We start from the raw sequence: 25,645 nt of genomic DNA, 5'->3' as shown, positions 1-25,645 counted from the left end.
TGCCGGATCCCCAAAATCCGCTCCTGGCTGGCAGCCCCCGCAGCCGCGCGGCTCCAGGTCAGGCTGCCGCCAGCTCCATCGCTCCGGAGCCCAGCCGGAGGGGCAGAGAGGCCGAAGGCTCCTCCCGCACTCGCAGCGCCCCGGCCGTGCCGGCAGCCGCGGCGGTCCCGGGGGTCCCGGGGGCTCCGGGCGGCAGCGATGCTGGGCTGCCGCTGACATTTCCGCCCGCGGGTGCCCAGCCAATTGGCGCGGCTGGAGCAGCCACACATGAAATATGATGATTTTCAGCAGGAGGAGGAGGAGGAGGAGGAGGGGAGAGGGCGGGAGAGCCGCCGGCTCGCATGCCGGGGGCTGCGCACAGCCTGGCCGGAGGCGAGCGCGGCCGGAGGAGCCGCAGCACCCCGGGATGGCCCCGAGCGCTGACCAGGAGGATGCCACCGCCACCCAGGTGGGCCGGGCACGGTGGCACCACGGCCGGGGGAGCTGCCCTGGGGCCTGGGGCCGCGCAGCTTTGGGGGATCTGTCCCGTCCCCCCCCAGAGCCGATGGCTCGGCGCTGTCCCCGGCCCCACACACGGGGCCACCGGCGCGGCTTAGCGGAGGGCTGAACTTTTTTTGGGGGGGGTTCGGTCCGGTTTGGTAAAAACCCGGAATGCCAGCCCTGGAAAGACGCGGTGCTGCTGTGCCAGAGCTGCTCGGTTCAAACTTCGCAGCCTGGTCCTCAGTTTGATGGGAAGCACTTGACAGAGCTGCTCTGTGCCTGGCGTTAACCCTCTCCCAGCTCCGGACGGGCTGGAAGCTGTTAATCCCGAAAAATTCACTCGCAACAAATTTAACCCCACTAAGGAGCCACGGCAGAACTCCGGGAATGGCATCCAGCAGCTGCTCCTTTTTGTAATGACTTTGCATTTATCCCAGAGCCGGCTGGCGAGTTTGCACTTTATTATTATTATTATTTCCCCGAAGGGGAGGGGGTCCGATTAAAAATAATAATCATACTATAATATTCCCGAGGCAACCCTGGGAGGGCAAACCACACCTCCCCGTGCTCCGACTGTGCCACCACTGTCGCTTTATTAATTTCCCTGCGCCGTGAGTGACAGTCCTCCAGAAGTGGTAATTGGTGCGCTGTGTCTTTAAAAGGTTAAAACCCTTTTCAAAAAGGCCTCGACTCATAGTGGGAAAAGACAAGAGAGGCTTTGGCTGGCTTTGGATCCAGAAAACAGCTGCTGATTAGAGCCTGCGTCTTCGGGCTGAATTTATTACATATTTTTCAGCAGCAGGGATTCTAGGAGGAAGCTTCCGTTTGGGTTTCTTGATCGTGGTTTATTTTTATTCAGAGGAATAACAGAGGAAGGATTTGTTCCGGCTGGAGCATGCTCACAACCTGCAAGACCTCCCATTATTAAACTGCCTACTTTAGGCTTTAATATCCATGTGGTATTTTTTTGATTTTTATTAGCGTTATTATTATTTGACAGCGTGCATCTCTCTATTATTTTTTTTAAATTTTTTTAATCATTTATTCGGAGAGGAAGCTGATCTCGCAATGAGCTTTCTCCTTCCTTACTTGAAACAGGTGCTAATGAAAGAATGCAAATAGCACCGGCTGAGCCGAACATTTCATAAAGAAGGGAACAGCCACCGACCCCAAGCGCTCCGGGATCTGCGCGCTGGCCCCCGGCAAAGGTAGGCACGGGGGCTTTTGTCGCTATTTTTTTGCTGTTGTTCTCTGCGTGGATCTTTGGGATTTTTTCTCGCCCTTCCTTCCTTCCTTCCCTCCCTCCCTCTCCGGCTGGTGCGGGTGCCCAGCTGGCCGGCCAGATTCCATTTTTTCTCCCCAAAGGTGCCAGCCTGGCGTCCCCAGCCCGTGTCCCCGCGTCCCCACCGGGGGTGGCCGCGGCCACCTCCGCGCCGAGCGAGCGCCCCGAGCCCGGCGCTGTCACCGAGCCCAGCCCGGAGCCGCGGCCCCGCCACGCTCGCAGCTACTTTGCCGCTTAATTAGCCCTGGCTGTCGCATGAATTTATCGTCGCTTGACAGCAACTTCATTTTCTCCCACCGTGCGGGGAGGAGGAGGAGGAGGAGGAGGCGATGAATTGGCGCTGGCTGGTGGGAGGCAGCGCTGGGGCGGTGGGAGGCGATCGCGGGTGTGACAGGGACGTGCCAGCCGGCCCGGGCCGTGCGGAGGGACGCGGGCTCGGGGCCGCGCTGCTCCGGGCACAGCCGCGTCCTCCCGGGGCCCCGCGGAGCCGGAGCGCGGCCCTGCGCCGCTTCCATCCCTTCCTTCCCTGCGGCTGCTCCCGATGCTCCAGCGCGGGGAGAAATGCCCGAATTAAACACAGAAAATAAGATTCCACGGCTCGTTCCAGCAGCGAGGTCCCTGCTGGTGGCCGGATCCCTGCACAAAGCGCTGCCGTTGGGGTTTTTTTTCCCCTCCTCCTGCTCGGTTTTATTTGGCTTTATTTCGGTTTTATTCGGGGATCAGCCCGCGAGGTTTGTCCTTTGGGAAGCCCGAGTTCTTCCCGGTGCTGGAGGCAGGTGGAGGCATCCGCAGCCCCTTGCGGTACCTGCCCGCGGCTCTGGCCGGGTTTTGTGCCGTGTTCCCAAGCCCGGGCTTGCAGCAGGGACTGCAGTGGCCTCCCCAAGGGCCAAACCCAGCCCTCCTAGGGGTGATCCAGCTCCTCCGGCTGCGGGAGCCTCCGAGGGCAGCGATTAGCCCTTTGTCTGGAAGTTTGTGTTTATATTTCGGCGTGTTTAAGTGTTACATATTTCTGTTCTGGCCGTGCACGCAGGATACTTGCAGGGGTTTTGCCTGAGCGTTCAGGAAAGGATCTGCAAGAAAAGTTTCCCCCGATGAGTTATGCGAGCTGAGGGTGGGAAGCACGTGAAACAAAATATTTATTTTATATAAACAGCCCCTTGTAGCTTCCTCCAGAGAGAACTTGGGAACGTTTGACCTGACAGAGGAAAAATACCCAAAACTCAATGTGCAGCCCGGTCTGTCCATCCCTCCCCCATTCCAAAAGCAGATTATTTTTAATTAAGAATTTGATATGGGGTGTGTGTGCAGGAAAATAGGATTAAAATGTGTTCTGGAGGCAGCAGGATGGGAATATTCCTCTGCTCCTGGTTTGGGCTGGGCGAGGGCCAGCAGCACCTCGAGTCCCCTGCCCTGCTGCTCTGAAAGACAAATCCAGGTGCTGATGGCTGCTGGAAAGCCCCAGCCGCGGGCTTTGGGATGTGAGAGCGCGGATTTTTCCCAAACCCTCGTGTTCTGTCTGCCGAGACAGCTGCTGCTCCTGCAGGATTCACTTCTTGCCGTGCCAGTAACTGAGTTGGCCCAATGCAACTTTAAAAAAAATTTTTTTTTTGGTGATTGCAAATCCTCTGAGCTGTACCAGAAAATTTTTTTTTTGGTGATTGCAAATCCTCTGAGCTGTACCAGAACATGGGGGGGTCTGGCTTTATTCCCTCCCGCTCTGGCTCAGCCGGAGTGCTGGGATCTGTCCCGGCAGCGCCGTGTGCTGCTCCTCCCCACGCCCAGCACTCGCTCTGCTCAGGGAAACCTTTGGGATGAGAGGAAAGCCGGAGTGAGCGGTGGCTGAGGGGGGAGAGGATGGGAAGGTGTTTTTCCTATGGATGTTGATGTTTTCCCTATCGACGTTGGTGTTTCCCCTATGGAAGTTGGCATTTCCCCTATGGAATGTGGCATTTCCCCTATGGACGATGGTGTTTCCCCTGTAGTGTTTCCTCTATAGAAGGTGATGTTTTCCCTATGAAGATGTTTTCCCTATGGACGTTGGTGTTTCCCCTGTGGAGTTTGGTATTTCCCTTATGGAATTTGGCATTTCCCTTATGGAATTTGGTGTTTTCCCCATGGAAGTTGGTGTTTTCCCTAGTTGGTGGAGTTTCCCGTGTGGAAGGTAGCATTTCCCCTATGGAAAGTGGTGTTTCCCCTATGGAAGGTGGTGTTTTCCCTATGGAATTTGGTATTTCTCCATGGAAGGTGGTGTTTCCTCTATGGAATTTGGCATTCCCCCTTTGGAAAGTGGTGTTTGCCCTATGGAAGGTGGTGTTTGCCCTATGGAAGGTGGTGTTTGCCCTATGGAAGGTGGTGTTTTCCCTATGGAATTTGGTATTTCTCCATGGAAGGTGGTGTTTCCTCTATGGAATTTGGCATTTCCCCTTTGGAAAGTAGTGCTTCCCCTATGGAAGGTGGTGTTTTCCCTATGGAATTTGGTATCTGCCCTATGGAATTGGTGTTTTCCCTATTAAAGCATCTCCTCTGTCGAGTTTTGGTTTCCGTGCTGCCTCTGGGGCTGTGAACACCTTTGTGCACAACGCAAACCCAGCCACTGGAGCAGGACACAGTGGAGTTTGTCCCACAGTTCTTGGCACAGGTGGTGGCACCTGAGTCCTGCCAGGATCTGCTCTGAGGCCTCCGTGACACCTGAGGACCTGTGAGATTTGGTGCACTGCATCTTTATGGTTTTTATGTTTTCACCCCCCCCAGAGAGGGAAATGAAGCTGTTTTTTGTCCCAGAGTTCTTCTCAGCACAGGTGGTGGCACCTGAGTCCTGCCAGGAGCTGCTCTGAGGCCTCTAAAACATGAGGACCGGTGGGAATTTGCAGCCCTGCATCCCCACGATGTTCATAATTTCACCCCCACTGAGAAAGAGAAATAAAACTGGTTTTGTCCCAAGCACTGCAGCCCAGCTCATCTGGCACTGGAAAGGATTCTGGTCGTTATTTTCCTTGAAGCAGCTGTAAAACTCCTGTAAACACACCCAGCACACCAAGCCGGGACCTCCACAGGTCTCTCCAGCATCTTGGCTCTTCCTGGGAATGGCTATGGCAGTTCCATGGGAATGGGAAGATTTCCTGGGAATTCAGAGAGCGGCTGATGGGCCGAAGAGTTTTATGGAGCCCTGGAGGAGCTGGGGTCAGAGCGCTGAATGGCCTCTTCCTCCTCCTCCTCCCCTTCCTCATCATCCTCCTCCTCCTCAGGTCACTCTAATTCTGGATTCCCACCTGGATAAAACTTCTGGAATTCTCTCTGTGCTCAGGATGAGGAGCTGGTGAGGGGGGGATGAAGAGGAAAGCAGGAACTCCCCGTTGACCTGAACCCCACATTTTTAACAGGGCCAGCAGTGGGGGGTTCTGTGCGCCGGGTGCTGTGGGAGCACAAACCGCTCTACACGAGTTTGGGGTAAAAAACCTCTTTTTTCTCCATGTCCTGCCCAACCTCTGCTTCTGGCTCAGTTCACGCAGGTGGATAATGTGGGATAACACGGGAATAATGTGGGATAGAATGGGAATAACATGGGATAGGATGAGAATGATATGGGATAATATGGGAATAATGTGGGATAACTCAGGAATAACATGAGAAAACATGGGAATAACATGGGATAACATGGGAATAATGTGGGGATAACATGGGAATAACGTGGGATAGGATGAGAATGATGTGGGATAGCATGGGAATAATGTGGGATAACATGGGAATGATATGGGATAGCATGGGAGTAATGTGAGATAATTTGGAAATAACGTGGGATCACATGGGAATAACATAGGATAGGATGAGTATAACGTGGGACAGAACAGGAATAACATGGGACAGAACAGGAATAACATGGGACAGAACAGGAATAACATGGGATGACATGGGAATAATGTGGGATAGCACAAGAATAATGTGGGATAGGATGGGATAGCATGGGAATAATGTGGGATAGCACAAGAATAATGTGGGATAGGATGGGATAGCATGGGAATAATGTGGGATAGCACAAGAATAATGTGGGATAGGATGGGATAGCATGGGAATAATGTGGGATAGCACAAGAATAATGTGGGATAGGATGGGATAGCATGGGAATAATGTGGGATAGCACAAGAATAATGTGGGATATGATGGGATAGCATGGGAATAACATGGGATAGCATGGAAATAACATGGGTTAGCATGGGAATAATATGGGATAGGATGGGAATAACCTGGGATAGCATGGGAATGGTGAGCCCAGCTCCCTGATTTATTCCCTTGTTTAAAGGTGTGTGGTGATACCTGAAGAGGATTTTCCAAAATAACTTAAAGGGCTGGTGCCTGCTATGCATATTTAGCCATCTTTTGGACCCATATTTGCCCATAGTCCTGACCCACATTTACCCATATTTCCCCATATTCTTGATGCATATTTTGAACTCATTTTTACCCATACTCTGGATCCATATTTACCCATTTTTATCCATATTCCTGACCCATATTTACCCATTTTTATCCATATTCCTGATCCATATTTACCCATTTTTACCCATATTTGGACCTATATTTACCATATTCCTGACCCATATTTACCCATATTCCTGATCAATATTTACCCATTTTACCCTTATTCCTGGCCCATTTTTACCCCTATTCCTGACCCATATTTACCCATTTTTATCCATATTCCTGATCCATATTTACCCATTTTTACCCATATTTGGACCTATATTTACCATATTCCTGACCCATTTTCACCCATATTCCTGATCCATATTTACCCATTTTATCCTTATTCCTGGCCCATTTTTATCCCTATTCCTGACCCATGTTTACCCATTTTTACCCCTATTTCTGACTCATATTTACCAATTTTCACCACATTCCTGCCTTTCCCAGGCAGGACTCTCAGGATCCACATGCCACATCTCTCCCTTTAGTTCTTTAAAAAGCTCTGAAACTTCTTCATGCCAAGAATGGAAACGTTGCAGCTCTCTAAGTCAGGGATTTGCTCTCGGTGCGGTGGGGGGGACCAGCGTGGCCTTTTTTGTTCCTTTTTAACCTTTCTGCATCTTTACTTTTCCTCCTGTGTGGGAAATGGGGAGGAGGGAGGAGGGGGAACCTCCTGGCCGAGCTCTCAGTGGGAGTCCCTGGCAGATTGAAAATACAAATAATAAGTTCTGACTCTAAGCCCCAACTGCAGACAGCAGCAGTCGCCAGGGTTTTGGGGTTGTTTTTTGATTTTAGATCAGTATTTGCTGGGGAAGTTCTGGAAAATGCTGTAGGGGAAGGACATTTTGCTGTGGGGCCAAACAGGGTTTGAGAAGCCCCAGGGCTGTGGGTGCTGAGGGGGACTGGGGCTGTTTCAGGGGGAATGTCACACCTGGAGTGGAATAATGGGATCATTTAACCAAGCTGGGATAGATTGGGCTCTCAGGGAGGTCTGGGATGCTGCTGGAATCCCCAGGGAGCCCCGGGAATTGCTGCTGGGATGGTCCCCAGGAGCTGCTGCCAGCCTGGATGTGCTGCTGTGTCCCACAAGGCCCTGACCCCACTCCCTGCAGCTGGGAGAGGAGGATCCCATGGGATTCCAGCCCTTCCAGTCGATTTCCCAGTCCTGGAGCAGCCCAGATTTCAGTGCTGCACAATCTGTCCCTCCCTGAGTTCTCTGTGGGACCTTGGGAAGGAGCTGGGACAATAAAATCCAGGGGAGGAGATGTCCATGGGTAGCTGGATCATCTTCTGCCACAGGAGGATCCCACAGGAGGATCCCTTGGGTTTCCAGCCCCTCCAGTGGAATTCCCAGTCCTGGAGCAGCTCAGATTTCAATGTTGCACAATCTTCTCTCCCTGTGGGACCTTGGGAAGGAGCTGGGACAATAAAATCCAGGGGAGGAGATGCCCATGGATGCTGGATCCTCTCCTGCCTGCCTGGGGAAGTCTCCAGGGCTGCTGCTGCCTCAGGGATAGGATTTGGGGATTTGGGGGCTGCAGGGACCAGCAGTGAGCAAATCCTGACGTAAGCAGGGATGCTCTGGGATCAGCGAGCCCAGAGTTGAGCGCTGAGTAAAGGAGGGATGAGAAAAGCTCGTGGTGATGTCAGGGGTGAGCTCAGGGGCCCTGGAAAAGCACCTCGGATCCAAACAAAACTTCCCTGCTGCTTTTTTAGCTGCCTCGAGAGCTAAAGCAGATTTTATAATCCCATGGGTGCTCCTGCATGGGGTTTGTTCCTGGTGGATGGATTGGAAAATCCAGAATTTACAGAATGACTAGGCTGGAAAAGACCTCCAAGACCATCGAGTCCAACCCAAACAAAAGGTCCAGGAGGTTTCAAATAACCAAAACTGGATTTTAGATGGAATTTTATCTGCAGAAGTGCAGCCTCTTGGGAAAGGCTCAGCTGCACCGTCCCCATCCCAATCCCTGTAACCCCCATCTATGCCCCCAAAGCATTCCAGCATTTCCAGTCTTCCCCAGCCAATTCTTCTTTGTGTTTTAATCCACGAAAATAAATTTATCATCATCTCTCTCGTCCTTTACCTGCCTCTGCCTTGCTGTTCAGAGTCCCTGCATTTGCAGGGATATTCATTTCACCCCAGGTTTGGTAGCTTGGGCTCATATTTTGAATTTTTTTTTGTTTGCTGCACTTCTGGCATCAGAGGGAATTTCATGGGAGAGTGCAAATTGCCGAGAGAAACAACTCAATTTGTTTTGTTTTGTTTTCAAGGGCTGTTCCAAAGCAGTTTGGTCAGATTTTTCCTGAAAAAAAAAAACCCAAAAATCCTCCTTGCTGCAGGGAATTTGGGGCAAAGAAGGAATTCTCCTGTGCAGCAGGAATGTCCCCAAAACCACATGGTGATATCTGATTGATTATAAATTGGATTAATTAATTGGAGAGGAATTCTGTGCAGGCAATAAGAAAAATCTGGTAGCTGGAATGGGAGGGAAGGAAAATATTTATGGGTTAAAGGAGAGGCATGGGGGGTCAGGAGAGCAAAAACTGCAGATTTAAACAAATAAATCAGGTAATTATAAATATATTGCTGCTGTAGCTGAATAATTGGGATTTTTGGGGTGTTGAACCTGTTTTGGTTGATGGTGAGAGCAAAAGGTTCTTCTCAGCTGGGGCAAAAATGACATTATTTCACTGCTAATTAAGCTGGATCCATCACTTGTGGGATTTAATTTTGGGGTTGTTGTGGGGTTATTGTGGGGAATGTGTGGGGATTATGTGGGGTTATTGTGGGGTTTGTGTGGGACCAGAACAAGAAATGCCATTTCTGTGGGGTTTAAGTGGTACCAGAGCAGAAAATGCCATTTCTGTGGGGTTTGTGTGGGCCCAGAGCTGCAAATTTCATTTCTGTGGGGTTTTGAGTAGGACCAGAGTAGGAATGTCACTTGTGGGGGATTTGTGTGGGGTTTCTGTGGGGTTATTATAGGGTTTCTGTGGGGTTTGTGTGGGCCCAGAGCAGCAAATTCCATGAGTGTGGGATTTATGTGGGACTAGAACAGAGAACGCCACTTGTGTGGGCTTTCTGTGGGGTTTGAGTGGGGTTTGTGTGATCCAGAGTAGCAAATGCCATTTCTGTGGGGTTTGTGTGGGGTTACTGTGAGGTTTGAGTGGGGTTTCTGTGGGACCAGAACAAGAAATGCCATTTCTGTGGGGTTTAAGTGGTACCAGAGCAGAAAATGCCATTTCTGTGGGGTTTGTGTGGGCCCAGAGCTGCAAATTCCATTAGTGTGGGATTTATGTGGGACTAGAACAGGGAATGCCACTTGTGTGGGGTTTCTGTGGGGTTTCTGTGGGACCAGAAGAAGAAATGCCATTTCTGTGGGGTTTGTGAGGGCCTAGAGTAGAAAATGTCACTTGTGGGGGATTTGTGTGGGGTTTCTGTGGGGTTTACTTGGCACCAGAGCAGAAAATGCCATTTTTAGGGGTTTTATGTGGGACTAGAACAGGAAATGCCACATGTGTGGGGTTTCTGTGGGGTTTCAGTGACCCCAGAGCTGCCAGGGCCAGTTCTGTGTGGTGCAGTGCCATGGGGGCCACAGGAACAGCTCCTCTCCCTCCTTTTGTAGTTCCAGCTCCAATTCCAACATCCCACAGATGGAGGAGATCAACGACACGCCTTTAGGATAATGGGAATAACCCCAGAACTCAAAGGAGTCCTGCAAAAACTCACCTGGGGAGCCCCCAGGAAGTGCCTGAATTCCCAAAATATTGAATCCAGCTGGAATTCAGCCCCTCCAGGGATGCAGGAATGCAGAAAATTGGGATAAAACTGCGCAAAAACTCCAGGAATGGGAGGCCTGACCCTGGCAGGGCTGATACTCCTTTTGCCACAGGAATTAATTTTGGGCTGCAGGAATTTTGGGATACAGGAATTTTGGGAGCCCGGGCCCTCCTGGGCTCCTCAGCTCCTGGCCTGAGCACTTCCCAGCGCTGCTCCTGGTGGGATTTTATCCCTTGGGAAGATTTTCCCGATTTTAGGGTAATAGCTAGATCAGGAGGGACACAAGGAAGCTGCAATTAGTCCCATATCCATCATTATCCCAGCTTTATTTTGGGATTTGGGTGCATTTTAAGGCCTGAACCCATCCCTGAGCAGCCAATTCTGGACAAAACTGAGAATTCCAAGGGTGATTTCCCAGCTCCCTGCCCATACCAGGTTCCTGTTGCTCCTGTTGCTGTTTCTGTCTGTGTTTATCCATTTTTTTCCCCAATCCATTTGGATTTTGCCACTGGAAAAGCTGCTCAGGGCATTGAGCTGCCTGCAGGAGCCCACCCCCAGCTCAACACTGCATTTTAGCATCAAAACCCATCAAAATCTTCATTATGCACCAACTTTCCTGGCTGAAAAATCCCTAAGATGAACTCGGCAGTGGGGGGCAAAGGTGGAGGCAGGGGGAGAGGATGCGAGTATCCCAAAAAGTTGCGAAGTGAAGCATTCCAGAGTGGGAATAAGAGCTGGAGGTTCAATGTGCAATCACAACCTCCCTTTGTCTGCGGGCTGTTGATCGGCGGAGCTGCAATCTCGTGGCAATAAATAGATATTTAAGATAAGCTCCGGCGTGTAATTAAAGACTTCTGCCACACGGCCAGATGCGCTGCCTTTATCTTTGTGTAAATGAGAGCGGAGCGGGGCTCTGCTGCGCTGAGAGCCCAAAAAAAAGGGGGAGAAAAGGTTCTTTGTCCCAGTTTGCATCCGTTTGCTGCAGGGTGGGAGAGAGGGAGGGATGGGACCGTTCCCAACGCAGGGAAACTGGGAATTTCAGTGCTCCGAGGGCTAAAGGGGAGTTAAAGGTGTTACCTTCATCCAGGAGCGTTTCCCTGATTTCCCAGTGGTTTGGGATGGGAATTCAGGGAGGGAGGGATGGGACCGTCCCTTCCCAGGGAAATTGGGAATTGTGGTGCTTTAAGGGCTAAAGGGAATGAAATGGGTTGGTAAAAGGTGAACCCTCAGTTTCCCTGATTTCCCAATGCTTTGGGATGGGAATTCAGGGAGGGAGGGGTGGAAGTTCAAGGAGAGAGGGATGGGACCATCCCCTCCCCAGGAAAACTGGGAATTTCAGTGTTCCTGAGGCTAAAGGGAATTAAAGTGTTGGTAAAAGGTAAAGGGAATTAAAGTGTTGGTAAAACCTTCATCCAGGGGTGTTCCTCTGATTTCCCAGTGTTTTGGGATGGAATTTTAGGGAGGGGGGGATGGAAATTCAGGGAGGGATGGATGGGACAGACCATCCTTTCCAGGGAAACTGGAAATTGTGGTGCTACAAAGCCTAAAGGGAATTAAATGGGTTGGTAAAAGGTGTTGTCTTCATCCAGGAGTGTTTCCCTGATTTTGCAGTGTTTTGGGATAGAAATTCAGGGAGGGAGGGATGGGAGTGTCCCTTCCAGGGAAACGGGGAATTTCAGTGGTCCTGAGGCTAAAGGGAATTAAATGTGTTGACAAAAGGTGAACCCTCAGTTTCCCTGATTTCCCAGTGTTTTGGGATGGGAATTCAAGAAGGGAGGGATGGAAGTTCAAGGAGAGAGGGATGGGACCGTCCCTAGCCCAGGGAAACTGGGAATTTCAGTGGTCTGAGGGCTAAAGGGAATTAAATGTGTTGGCAAAAGGTGTTGTCTTCATCCAGGAGCGTTTCCCTGATTTCCCAGTGTTTTGGGATAGAAATTCAGGGAGGGAGGGATGGGAGCATCCCTTCCAGGGAAACGGGGAATTGCAGTGCTACAAGGGCTAAAGGGAATGAAATGTGTTGGCAAAAGGAGAACCCTCAGCTGGGAGCCCTCAGTTTCCCTGATTTTCCAGTGTTTTGGGAAGAAAACTCAGGGAGAGAGGGATGGCAATTCAGGGAGGGAGGGAAGTTCAATGAGGGAGGGATGAGACAATTCCCTCCCAAGGAAAGCTGGAAACTGTGGTGCCTTAAGGGCTAAAGGGAAGGAAATATCTTGGTAAAAGGAGAACGCTCAGCCAGGAGCCCTCAGTTTCCCTGACTTTGCAGTTTTTTGGGACGGAAATTAAAGGAAAGGAGGGACGAGACCATTCCCTTCCCAGGAAAGCTGGAAATTGTGGTGCTTTAAGGGCTAAAGGGAATGAAATGTGGTGTTGCTGCTGTTGATAAAACGTGCACCCACAGCCAGGGGGTTTCCCTGATTTCCCAGGGTTTCAGTTTGGAATTCAGGCTCCCCTGGGCAGTGACTCTGCCCCTACTTTGGGACTCCAGGCTCAGCTTTGTCCTCATCCCACAGGAGGGGTGGGATCCAGGCTTTGGGCTGCACCCAAGCTCTGGGGCAGGTTTAGCCCCAGCAGCTCCCTGGGAGGGAATTTTGGGATCACTGAGGTTGGAAAAGCCCCCCAGGACCATCAATGCCCACCTTGCCGCCAGCCCAGAGCAACACCCAGGTGTTCCTTGGACACCTGCAGGGGTGGGGACTCCAAACCTCCCTCCCAGTGTCACATCTGACATTTCAGGGTCACAAATCCCCCGGGCTGCAGCAGGACCCAGGGCGCAGAAATCCTGGGAAAATGATCCCTGGGGTCTTGGGGGATGTTTGGGACTGCCAGGAAGGCCTCAAAAAAAAAAAAAAAAAAAAAAAAAATCAAAATTCTCTTGGATCTGTGAACTCTGCAGTGCAGCAGGGTGGGAAGCTGGAAGCAGCAGGGGGTTTGTGCATGGTCCTGGCAAAATTCCATCTGAGCGGGGGGAATTCCATCCTGGAAGGGCCTTCCCAGCCCTTTTCTGTTCCAGGAGCCCCTGGAATGGGGAGGTTTTGTTCCAAGAAGTGTCTGTGTCATTAGTGGTTCCTGGTTTGAGCTTTTCCAGCACCACCTTGGATTCCAGATCCCCACTTTGGGCTGGAATCCTTAAAAAATGGACGAGAAGTGATGCTGTGTTTTGGGAGTGAAAAACTGGGAAGGAGGAGAGGAAAGCAGAATTTCTTTTGGGATTTGTACCTCTGGGAATTCCTACTGGAATCTGGGGTGGGATTTGCACCCCTGGGAATTCTTGCTGGAATCTGAGATGGGATTTATTTGGAATTTCTTGGGTTTATGTACTGGAATTTTGCCTTCTTTTTCTTAGCAAGGTGGAATTATTGGATTAAGTTTTTGAGTAATTTTTCATGTGATTCCTTTCTGTTTTCAATGAGCTCTTGGTGTTTTGCCTCTGCCATTCCTCTCCCACTTAGGCCAGCCCAAATCCTCTAAACTCAATATTTGTACCTTGATCCTGACTAAGTCTGACTTTAAGTCAAATATTTGATTCCGGGATGTTTTTCCCCACTCCAAACCCCACGAAATGGCAGAGCCAAGCTCCCACCCAACAACCCCACTCTGCTTTTTGGGAAATGGGTTTTTCCCAGGCTAAACCCTTTTAAAACCCTTAAAGCTGCATAAGCAGCTTAAACCCAGCTAAAGCCTGAGATCATTTTAAACAGCTTGTGCCAATAGAAAGACTTAGATTATCTTAAATACCTTAAACAGATCTGCAGCTTTAGGGGAGAATTTGGCCAGATTTGGTTGATTATTTGATTTAGGTGATTTTGGTGTCACCACTGGGTGACTCTGCCAAGCCACTCCTGGCTGGGAGACAGAAAATCAGGGAATTTTGGGATTTTGTTTTACATTTTGGATGTATGTTTGACAGTTTGTCTGTAAACACGGCAGGAAAATCTGAATTTGTGACCTTAATCCTGCCCTTGTGCTCAGCTCAGGATCATCTGTCATTCCTGGACCTTTGGGGTTTTTGGAATAAATCCACAGCTGATTTGCAGGAAAAGTTGGATTTTGTTCCACCAGGTGAGGATTTTCAGCACCTGGGCTGCCCTGTGTAGTCTGGATTCTCCTAAATCACTTTTAGAGCTTTGAAAATCCCACCTTCAGTGTTGTGCCTTAATTAAAACTCGTTAAAAATGGGAATAAATGGGGGAAGGACTCCAAACTCTGAGGGGATTTCTGCCCGCTCCTCATTCCACATCCTCCCCTGTCCCTGTGGGATCTGATCCTCCCAATTTTTGGAGATGGAAAATCACAATTAATTTGGGCTCAGAGATTTGAAGAGTTTGGTTTATTCCTGAATTAAATCAGAAGGAGTTTCACTCCCCTGGAGAGCTGAGTTGTTCCCACAGAGGCAATTTCTGGGAGCTGATGGAGCAGCAGCCCCTGGAATATTTTCTCCAGGAGATAAAATCCCCCAAAGCTGAAAGGAAAAACCATCAGGGAAAATTTCCACTTGGAATTCCTCAGCTGGAAAAAGGAGCTCAGGCACTTCCCTGCTGCTGGAATGTGGGATGGGATTTATCCCCAGGGGAATCCCTGCTGAAATCTGGGATTTCTCTCCTGGGAATTCCTGATGGACTCTGAGATGGGATTTGTACCCCTGGAAATTCCTGCTGGACTCTGGGACAGGATTTATCTCCTGGGAATTCTCACTCTGCCTCACCCAAACTGCAGCTCCTGAGACACGGAACCAGCCTGGGCTGGGATTTTCCTCCAGTCCCACTCCTGGATTTGGTGCTGTGGGATTTGTGTTTCTTGGGAGCACCCTGGGGAAGGGAATTGATGCTGGAGCAGGAGGGGCTTGAGGTGGTGCTTCAAACCCAGAATTAAGGTGAAGATCTCTGCTCTGTTCCTGTGTTGGGACTGACCCAGGTGAATGGGAGGTGAAAATAATGGAAATACAAAAAGGTTTGGGATTAAAGAGACTTTAAAGCTCATCCCATTCCATCCCTGCCCTGGCAGGGACCCCTCCCACTGTCCCAGGAGCTCCCAGCCCCAGTGTCCAGCCTGGCCTTGGGCACTGCCAGGGATCCAGGGGCAGCCACAGCTGCTCTGGGAATTCCAGCCCAGCCCCTGCCCACCCTGCCAGGGAACAATTCCCAATTCCCAATCTCCCACCCAGCCCTGCCCTCTGGCAGTGGGAGCCATTCCCTGTGTCCTGTCCCTCCATCCTTGTCCCCAGTCCCTCTGCAGCTCTCCTGGAGCCCCTTCAGGCCCTGCAGGGGCTCTGAGCTCTCCCTGGAGCTTCTCCTCTCCAGGGAGCACCCCCAGCTCTCCAGCCTGGCTCCAGAGGGGCTCCAGCCCTGCAGCAGCTCCGTGGATTCCTCTGGGCTCTCTCCAGCAGCTCCAGGTGCTGCTGCTGTTGGAATTCAGAGTTCTGTGGGTGGGGAATCAGCTGAGTGGGGCAGAGGGACAGAATCCCCCATTCCTGCTGCCCTCGATGCTGGGGATGGATGGACACCATGGATGGCTGGGGAAATGTGGGAAGGGCTGACCTGGAGCAGAGCTGGGATCTCCATCCATTGGCAGCAGCTCCTTCCCATCTCTCCTGTGTACCCGTGGAACAGACACGGATCTCTGACGTCCTAAGGAAACAGAACTTTAGGATTTTAACTGTTTGAACTTGCAAGGGGAGTTGGAAAATGGAGGGGAAATTTCCAGTTTCATTTTCGGATTCCCAGGCTGGATCACTCACTCGGGCTCTTCACAGTGCAGCCCTTAATGAGTTCTGGGCTCCTGCATCTTAATCCCCTGATAAATGAATTTGTTATTCATACACCAGAGGTGAGCGCTCCTCTGGAGGGAATTGCTTTCCTTCCGCCTGCCAAGCTCTGAATTCTCTCAGATCAGGCTGCTCTTCATCACCTTCCTGGATGTTTTCCTGCTCCCATCCCGCAGTTTGCAGCTCCCTGGGGCTGGACTGCAGAGCTGAGCGTGGTGATGCCGGTGAGCCCCTTCCAGCTGGGAACATCCCGGGATCTGCTCCCTGTGAGGGGCTGCCCGTGGTGGCTGGGCTGCTCCAGCCCCATGCAGGGTGTGGAGAAGGAGCTCTGCAGCTCCCTAAAATCGATCCGGGTTTAGGGTGGGCTGGGAGGGGTTGGAAAACAGGCGGGCCTCTGGCAGCCAAGGGTTTGTTGTGGATTTGGGAGGGGATTAACGAGGGACTGGTCTCAGCTTGGAGTAAAACTCCAGAGCCTCCCTCCCCTGGGAGCTCAGCAGCTCCAGGGCTCCCTCAGACTCCCTGGAAAGCTGGGAAGGGTCTTTGGGATGTGGGGCTGACCCCGCACAGAGCAGGGAATTGGGAAGGCAGAACACCCCCAGGATCTCCGATGCCTTGGGAAGGCTGACATAGAACAGAGAGTGGATGGAGTTAAAGAATAAAGCAGGGATTTATTAAAGGATCTCCTCCATGGATCCACCTTTGTCGCCCCAATTCTTAAGATTTTCTAAAGCCTTCTGAGTCTGCATTCTGTTAGAAAACTTTCTGAGACAACTTTCTGTAAACAACCTATTGTTTTGCATTCCTTCATAGAGGTGGCGGAACTTAATACACTGGTAGTTTGTCCAATGTCATTGGAGAGGTGGCACCTTCACCCTCCAACCCACTGTCACCTTTGGAAAAGTATAAAGCTGGAGTCAGAAAATAAATGGCCTTTTTACCTTACAAACAGTAGCTCATGTTGTACTTTCACGTGTCCTATAACGACACACCTTGGGCAGCACCAGAGCCCAGCCAGGGCTGCACGCAAGATGAACCTGAAATATAAACTTTAAGGCATTTAGAGATTTTAGAGGAGCTAAGATTTTAGTTAGAAATAAGCCTTACTAGAGTTAATTAAAATAATAATAATAAATGAGTAGGCCTTGATGAAGTTAGGAGTTAGTAGTTAACTAGTAATTGATTTCTTGTCATCACAATGTTGAGTTAGCTGGGTTTATAATGAAGAATACACAAACTGACAAATAGCTTTTAGGAACATCAGACAATTGTGGCCTCCTCTGTTCTGAAACCAACTGAAGACAAGGAATGGGAGTTCTACCAAGAGTTCATTTGTCATATTTGCATTGAAAAGGTAGAAAGGTCAGAACGAGGAAGACTTCATTGACTTCCTCATTTTGGGACCCCTCCCCATGAAAGGGACACTGACCCATTTCAAGGGACAAACCATGCATGCTGAATGGCTTTTGGAGTGATTAGCATAGGAAGCGGGGAATGGGATGCACCAAAATTATGAATATGTATTTGCATTTTGGGTATTCAATACTTGTATGGATAAAAGGACTCTGTAATCACCTGGAAGGCTCGGTGTGGATTTGGGAGTTATCCAGCACGCTGCCCGGCACCGAATAAACATACACTTTCTAACTTTAAACTGTTAGAGAGTTTTTGTCTGTCACAGTTGGATATCGGTTCTGGATCAATATCCATATTTTTAAATAAATCAAACCAAAATGGCACAAAATTAACCCAAGATGACCCAAAATGGTCCCAAAATGCACGAGCGCTCCCGGGGCTCTCCCTGGGATCAGTTCTGCTCCATTGGCACCTTGGAGTTCATTGTCCCATTCCAGCTCCAGCCCATCAGTCCCACCCTGCTTGTTTTTCTCTCTCCAGCCCACGGTGTTTGTGCTCCTGGGCTGAGGTTTGGATCATTTGTCCTTGGTGCCCAGCTGGAGCAGGAATTGTTTTGTCTCCCTGCCCTGTGCAGAGTTCACCATCCCATAATATGGAGCTCGGACCCACACACCAGAGCAGAATGTGAAAAATATCAAATCTAAACCTGAGGCATCACCCCCAAACTCATTTTCCTCCATGTCCAAACCGGTGGAGCTGCTCCAGGGGACACCTGGGCAGTGCCGGGGAGCTGCTGGAGGAGCTGGGAACACCAATCCCAGGAGGATCCATCCCTCCTCCCTCCCTCCCTCCTCCCGCTCTGCTCCAAAGTTTTCATGGAAAAGCGCTGATGCTGCAGCACAGCTCCCAGGAAAGTTCCTCTCACAAAACAAAACCGGAACAAGGAGCCAGAATGTGCAAAAAAGGAAAAAAATAACAACGAAATCAAACCAGGAAAGGGTCACAAGCAGGATTGTGAGGAAGGATGGAGCAGGAAAAGGGGAGCAGCATCAAATCCCATGGGCTTGCTCAGAACGTTTCCTAGAGAACAGGAAAAGTAAAAAATAGTCAGATTCCCTGAAAACCTCGAATTCTTAGTAAAAGGTTTTTCATCCATACTCATAAATGCGCTTTTAATGTGGATTTTTATTAAAAATACTCCTGTAAAAACTTTTAAACTGTGGATTTTTTATTGAAAATGTTCCTTTTAATCCGGGCGTCTTTCTCATAAACTCCCCCAGATTTTCCACCCCTGCTGGGACATCCTCCCATGTCCTGAAACACCAAATATTGGTGCTTATTCCTGAAAATTCTGCAGGATTCCTGGTACCCCACTGAGCTCCTGGCATTTCATTCTGGGACAGCATTTGCTAGTGGAGAATAGCGCTCAAAAAATTAAATAGTGAAAAAAAAAAAGTATTTTCTTTAAATTATTTAACAGCTCCAAGTGTTTTATTGTATCATATCCCATTTTTCTCTCATTTTTCCCATGAGGTGATGACCTGCCAGAGCAGAAGTATGTGTATATATATTTATTTATTTATGCAAAGAATAAAAAAGCCATTTTTTTATCCACAAAGTAGAAGTCAGGAAGAAAGGAAAGCACAAAAATTTAGAATTTCTTGCTGGAACATCCAAAAAATTCTGTGTTTTTAGAAATATTGCTTATTAAGAGGGAGTTACCCATGGGGTGGTGAAGAAGTGGTTGTGGCTGAAAGGTGTGCTCAGGCTAAGTGGGGACTTATTTTTATCTTTATTATTTTATGTATATGTATATGTATATGTATATGTATATGTATATTTAGTTATAGCTATAGCTATAGTTATAGCTATAGCTATATTTTTATATTTATATATAAATATTTATAATAATATCTATAGCTATATTATTTATTAATTGTATTTATTATTTTAATATTTATTTTTAAAATGCAATTTCTTGCTCCACCCTCCAAATTGCACCTGGGCGAGGCCTCCCCAAAACTCTTCCCTGAAGGTTTTTTTTTTTAATTCTCCTCTTGAAAAAAATTCGTATTTTGATTTTTCGGTGCCCCGAGGCGCGATTTGCAAGCCCAAAGCGGCTGCTGAGCGCGGAGCCTTTGGGGTTCGTGCGGCCGGGACCGCGCCTGCCCCGCCGGGGCTTCCTGCGGATCCCGCATCCCTCCCCGGGACGGGGCAGCCCCAAAACCCCGGCTCCGCTCTCCTGCGGGAATGCGGCTGCGAAACCCACCCGCGGGATAAAAACACGGGATAAAAGTATGGGATAAAAACACGGGATAAAAGTATGGGATAAAAACACGGGATAAAAGTATGGGATAAAAATATGGAGTAAAAATATGGGATAAAAATACAGGCTAAAAACACAGGATAAAAACACGGGATAAAAATACGGGATAAAAACACGGGATAAAAACACAGGCTAAAAACACATGATAAAAATACGGGATAAAAAGATGCAATAAAGACATGGGATAAAAATATGGGGCAAAAATATGGGATAATATGAGACAAAAATAGGGGATAACAATATGGGATAACAGCAGAGGCAGCCAGCGGTGCTGAGGAGGGGCTGTGCCGGGGGTTAGGGCTGAGCTGTTTGGGGGTTTGGTTTTCGTCCCCTCCCCGGCTGGAGGCCCTGCTCTCTCCCAGGTGTGTCACTGTCCCAGGTGTGTCCCAGGTGTGTCACTGTCCCAGGTGTGTCCCAGGGGTGTCCCACATGCGGCAGTCCCAGATTTGGCTCTGTCCCAGGGGTGTCCCAGGGGTGTCCCAGGTGTGGCTCTATCCCAGGTGTGGCAGTCCCAGGTGTGTCACTGTCACAGGTGTGTCCCAGGGGTGTCCCAGGTGTGTCCCAGGTGTGTCCCAGGTGTGTCCCATGTGTGGCTCTGTCCCAGGTGTGTCACTGTCACAGGAGTGTCCCAGGTGTGTCCCAGGTGTGGCAGTCCCAGGTGTGTCCCAGGTGTGTCCCAGGTGTGGCTCTGTCACAGGTGTGGCTGTGGTGTGTCCCAGGTGTGTCCCATGTGTGACTCTGTCCCAGGTGTGTCCCAGGTATGTCCCAGGTGTGGCTCTGTCCCAGGTGTGTCCCAGGTGTGTCCCAGGTGTGGCTCTGTCCCAGGTGTGGCTGTCCCAGGTGTGGCACTGTCACAGGGGTGTCCCAGGTGTGTCCCAGGTGTGGCAGTCCCAGGTGTGTCCCAGGTGTATCACTGTCACACGGTGTCCCAGGTGTGTCCCAGGTGTGGCTGTCCCAGGTGTGTCCCAGGTGTGTCCCAGGTGTGTCCCAGGTGTGTCCCAGGTGTGGCAGTCCCAGGTGTGTCCCAGTTGTGTCCCAGGTGTTGCTGTCCCAGGTGTGTCCCAGGTGTGTCCCAGGTGTGTCCCAGGTGTGGCAGTCCCAGGTGTGTCCCAGGTGTGTCACTGTCACACGGTGTTCCAGTTGTGTCCCAGGTGTTGCTGTCCCAGGTGTGGCAGTCCCAGGTGTGTCCCAGTTGTGTCCCAGGTGTGTCCCAGGTGTGGCTGTCCCAGGTGTGGCAGTCCCAGGTGTGTCCCAGGTGTGTCCCAGGTGTGTCCCAGGTGTGTCCCAGGTATGGCAGTCCCAGGTGTGTCCCAGGTGTATCACTGTCACACGGTGTCCCAGGTGTGTCCCAGGTGTGGCTGTCCCAGGCTCTCCTGTCACACCAGGTGCCCTCCTTGGCTCTGAGCACTCCCGGGATTCCCCTCTGGCCCTGCTGGGCTCAGGTGCCGTTTCCCTGGAATTGCTGTAGGATCACTGGGACTCACAGCCCTAATTCCCATTTTCCCTGGGTGCACAAATCCTGCTCTTTTATTTTGGGATAACCCCTGAGGAGCTAGAGCTGATCTGGCACTGGGGCAGAAAAGCTGGAGCAGTTTGCAATCCGTGCTTTCCTGGGAAGGGGGAGGCTCACCCCTGGCTGAAGGCATGTGGCTCTCGTTTTGGGGCTGAGCATTTACCCCTCCCATGTGGGACCAGCTCCTTTCTGCCTGGGCCTGCCTGGATGTCCTTCCCTTGCCTGGATATCCTTGTCCATAGCCTGCCTGGATGTCCTTATCCTCTCTGGATATCCTTATCCTGGCTGGATAACCTTATCCTATCTGGGTATCTTTATCCACACCCTGGCTGGATAGCATTATCCTATCTGGATATCCTTATCCATACCCAGTCTGTATATCATTATCCTATCTGGATATCCTTATTCTATATAGATACCTTATCCTTTTTGGATATCCTTATCCTATCTGGATACCCTTGTCCTACCTGGATATCCTTGTCCATAGCCTGCCTGGATGTCCTTATCCTCTCTGGATATCCATACCCTGGCTGGATAGCATTATCCTATCTGGATATCCTATCCATACCCTGTCTGGATATCCTTATTCTATCTAGATACCTTATCCTTTTTGGATATCCTTATCCTATCTGGATACCCTTGTCCTACCTGGATATCCTTATCCATAGCCTGCCTGGATGTCCTTATCCTCTCTGGATATCCATACCCTGGCTGGATAACCTTATCCTATCTGGATATCCTATCCATACCCAGTCTGGATATCCTTATTCTGTCTGGATATCCTTATTCTATCTAGATACCCTTATTCTTTCTGGATATATTTACCCTTTCTGGATATCATAATCCTATCTGGATATCCTAATACTATCTGGATATCCTAATCCTATCTGGATATCCTTATTCATACCCAGTCTGGATATCCTAATCCTATTTGGGTGTCCTAATCCTATCTGGATGTGCTAATCCTATCTGGATACTCTTATCCTATCTGGATATCCTTATCCATACCCTACCTGCATATCCTTTTCCTATTTGGAGATCCTTCTCCTTTCTGGGTATTCTAATCCTATCCGGATATCCCAATCCTCTCTGGATATCCATATCCTCTCTGGATATCCCAATCCTCTCTGGATACTCTTATCCTATCTGGGTACCCTCATCCTTCCCCAGCTCTGCATCTCCAGGAAATCCCTCCCTGGCATTTTCCCAGCTGCAGCCACCACTCAGGGCCTTGAGCAGAGGCACATTTCCCTCTCAGAGCCTGCTGGAATTTTGGTTGGTGAGGGAAAAGGGCCTCCCTCCAGGATTTGATGTTCAGATTATCATGACTTGCCTGATGATCAGAATGTTTTAAAAAAAATAAATTAAAAATTCAATTCCCTTCCCCCAGGGCGAAGATGAACAAACCCCTGACTAAAATGAGTAAAAATACAATTTTAGAAGTTGTGTCATTTCCAACAGACTCGTAAATGGCATCTCACAGGTGTTATAAAACCTGGGAGCCTCCTCCTGGGTGGAACTTGGATTTGGATGCAGCTGAGGGAGGCAGGAGTGTCACCGAGGGGACATCGCTGCCCCGTGACTGGCTGTGACATCAGAGCAGCAGTTCGGGCTCCGGGCCAGCTCCCACGGTGTTCCCAGAGCTTTGGGGCTGCCAGACATCCGTGTAAGCTGAGATTCCCTGGATTCCAGGCTGCAGCTCCGAGGGGAAGCGTGGGGGACGCTGCCCTTCCTGAATTCCAGCAGGAGAATCCCTCTGTCACCCGCCCCTGCCACCGCTGCATTTCACAAAATCTTCATTAGCTCCTGAAATTCGGGTGTGACCATCCAGCTGCAAGGACAAAACTTGAATTTTTCACTTTTATCGTGTCTCCAGTGGGTTTTTAAAGCTCTCCTGCAGAGCCAGCCAAAGGCCAGCCCTGCTCAGGTGAAAAGTCTCAGTGACATCCCTCAGGTTATTAATTAGTGGTGTAATTAAAGATGAAATAAACCCGGCTCATCCCCATTGCTCAGGGACACAGCTGACTCTCCAGCAGATTTCTTAGAAATCCCTGGATGTGTTTTGTGCTGGCACATGGAGGAATTCCCAGCAAGGAGAGCAGAGAGAGGCTCACGGGGAATTCAGGACCAGAAAAATCTGGGAGAGGAGCCCCAAAAACCAGCTGTGGGTTGATCTCGAGGAGTTTGAGGGATTCCCTGAGGAGATAATCAGCCAGGACAGGAGGGGAAGGAAGGCTGGGGAGGGGAGGAGAAGCCCTGGGGAATGAGGGAAGGGATGGGAGGAGAAGCCCTGGGAATGAGGGAAGGGATGGGAGGAGAAGCCCTGGGGAATCTCGGCTGCTGTTGGACAAAATTCCGGATTCCCGGGTGAGGGAGATGAATGCTAATGAGGATAAATGTGACGAGCAGCGATTACAGAGAGGAGAGCGGAGCAATTTCCTCACCCAGAGGAGATTAAGGACCCATCACCTCGGCCTAATGAGGGCCAGCCCCGGCTTGGAGCTCCCAGGGAATGGATAATGACAGAGCTGAAGCTGGGATTTGCCAAATCCGCCGTAAAAATCCTCAACCCGACACGGAACACAAACAATTATTGATGACTTCAGAGGCTCTGGGACTGCAGGGGGAGGGTCCTGGGGCACGGAGTCCCCCCAGCTGCTGGGATTGTGTTTGGAGAAGGAGGCTGCTGTTCCATAGGGATGGCTTTAATCAGGATCTTAATTCTGGAGTTTTCTCAGCACATTTGTTCCTGAATTTCAGCTGAGAGCTGTGAGGGCTTTGCCTCCTCAGCCCTGGCTGCAAGGGCCGAGCTGTGCCTGTCAGAAATCATTACACTCAGACCAGGAACTCCTAACTGATGATGTGTGGCCGTTTCTTTATTTTGTATTTGGAATTTCCTCATTGGGATTTCCCTCCTGGATGGGGACGAGTGGGGGCTGTTGCTCTGGGGTGCTCTGGTCAGGTCTTTGCTCACCCCCAAAATTTTCCAAACCCAGGAGAGGTGCAAACATTCCTGGGGAGGTTTGGGGCAGTGGGAGAAGGGAATGTGCAGAGTCAATAATTCAATGTGGGATTTGATGCTGATTTTCCTTGTTTGCCTCAGGAATAACATTGAGATCCCTTCCAGCTCTGAGACTCTGGATAGGACAAATCCTTGTGGCTCCTGCAGGAAACCTTGGAAATGCTCCTGTCCCATCCTGGGTCTCAGCAGGGATTTGTCCCCTCTGTGCCCTCCTTGCCCCTGCTGCAGGAATCAGGGAATCATGGAATATTTGGGTTGGAAGGACCTGAAATCCCATCCAGTGCTATGGCAGGGACACCTCCACTGTCCCAGGAGCTCCAGCCTGGCCCTGGGCACTGCCAGGGATCCAGGGGCAGCCACAGCTGCTCTGGGAATTCCAGCCCAGCCCCTGCCCACCCTGCCAGGGAATGGGATGGAATATTCCATTCCCAATATCCCATTTTTCCTTCCCAATATCCCATCTGAATCCCTCCTCATTTAATCCACCCCCCTTGTCCTGTTACTCTGCCCATGGAAAAAGTCTCTCTGTCTCTTTTTAATCTTCTCCCTTTAAGTGCTGCTTAAGTCAAAGGCTGAGCTCAGCTCCTTCACTTTTACACCAGTTTCATTTTAAAAAATGCAACGTAATTTATGCAATTACATTGTAATTGTAAGAATTGCCTTTTTTTTTTTACACAATTACATTGTAATTGTAAGAATTGCCTTTTTTTATATATTGTTCTTTTTTTACACAATTACACTGTAATGTGTAAGAGTTGCTCTTTTGTTTTTACACAATTACATTGTAATTGTAAGAATTGCCTTTTTTTATACAATTACATTGTAATGTGTAAGAATTTTTTTGGGTTTTTTTGTGTTGGTTTTTTTTTGTTTTGGTTGTGGGTTTTTTTTTTGTTTGGTTTTTTTTTTTTGCTTTGGTTTTGGTTTGTTTTTTTTTTTATTTCAAAATGAGAGAAGACGCAGCACTTGGAGAGTTTGGGAATGCTGGACCCCGAGCTGGATGCTGGAGCCTCTCCCTCGTTCTCTCCCAGCCTGAAGAATCCCGTTCTGTGTTCAATGTCAGGAATTTAGGGATGCCAAACACCCACAATTCCTGATTTTCTGTGTTCAATGTCAGGGATTTAGGGATGCCAAACACCCACAATTCCTGATTTTCTGTGTTCAATGTCAGGGATTTAGGGATGCCAAACACCCACAATTCCTGATTTTCTGTGTTCAATGTCAGGGATTTAGGGATGCCAAACACCCACAATTCCTGATTTTCTGTGTTCAATGTCAGGGATTTAGGGATGCCAAACACCCACAATTCCTGATTTTCTGTGTTCAATGTCAGGGATTTAGGGATGCCAAACACCCACAATTCCTGATTTTCTGTGTTCAATGTCAGGGATTTAGGGATGCCAAACACCCACAATTCCTGATTTTCTGTGTTCAATGTCAGGGATTTAGGGATGCCAAACACCCACAATTCCTGATTTTCTGTGTTCAATGTCAGGGATTTAGGGATGCCAAACACCCACAATTCCTGATTTTCTGTGTTCAATGTCAGGGATTTAGGGATGCCAAACACCCACAATTCCTGATTTTCTGTGCTCCGGGCAGCTGCGGGCGAGCCTCAATTCCTCCCTCGTTATCGGGGCGGAGATCAAAGCGCGTCATTTAAAGA

General features: G+C 49.7%; 1 protein-coding gene across 6 annotated transcripts in view; it reads left to right on the top strand.

Moving 5' to 3' along the window:
• Positions 1–294: 294 nt before the first annotated feature.
• HIVEP3 (HIVEP zinc finger 3) overlaps positions 295–25,645 on the top strand; it is a 287,982-nt gene continuing 262,631 nt past the window's right edge. For 3 of the 6 annotated variants that reach the window (XM_021528381.4, XM_085559878.1, XM_085559879.1), the window contains exon 1: positions 1,149–1,688. The gene's annotated coding sequence lies outside the window, so the exon portion shown is untranslated. The other 3 variants (XM_021528378.4, XM_021528379.4, XM_077788482.2) reach the window with 3 other exon arrangements.

Source organism: Lonchura striata, chromosome 23, assembly GCF_050655825.1.
Source record: "Lonchura striata isolate lonStrDom1 chromosome 23, ASM5065582v1, whole genome shotgun sequence".
Lineage (NCBI taxonomy): Eukaryota > Metazoa > Chordata > Aves > Passeriformes > Estrildidae > Lonchura > Lonchura striata.
Note: the sequence above shows the minus strand (reverse complement) of the source record. Positions and strands in the feature narration are given on the sequence as shown.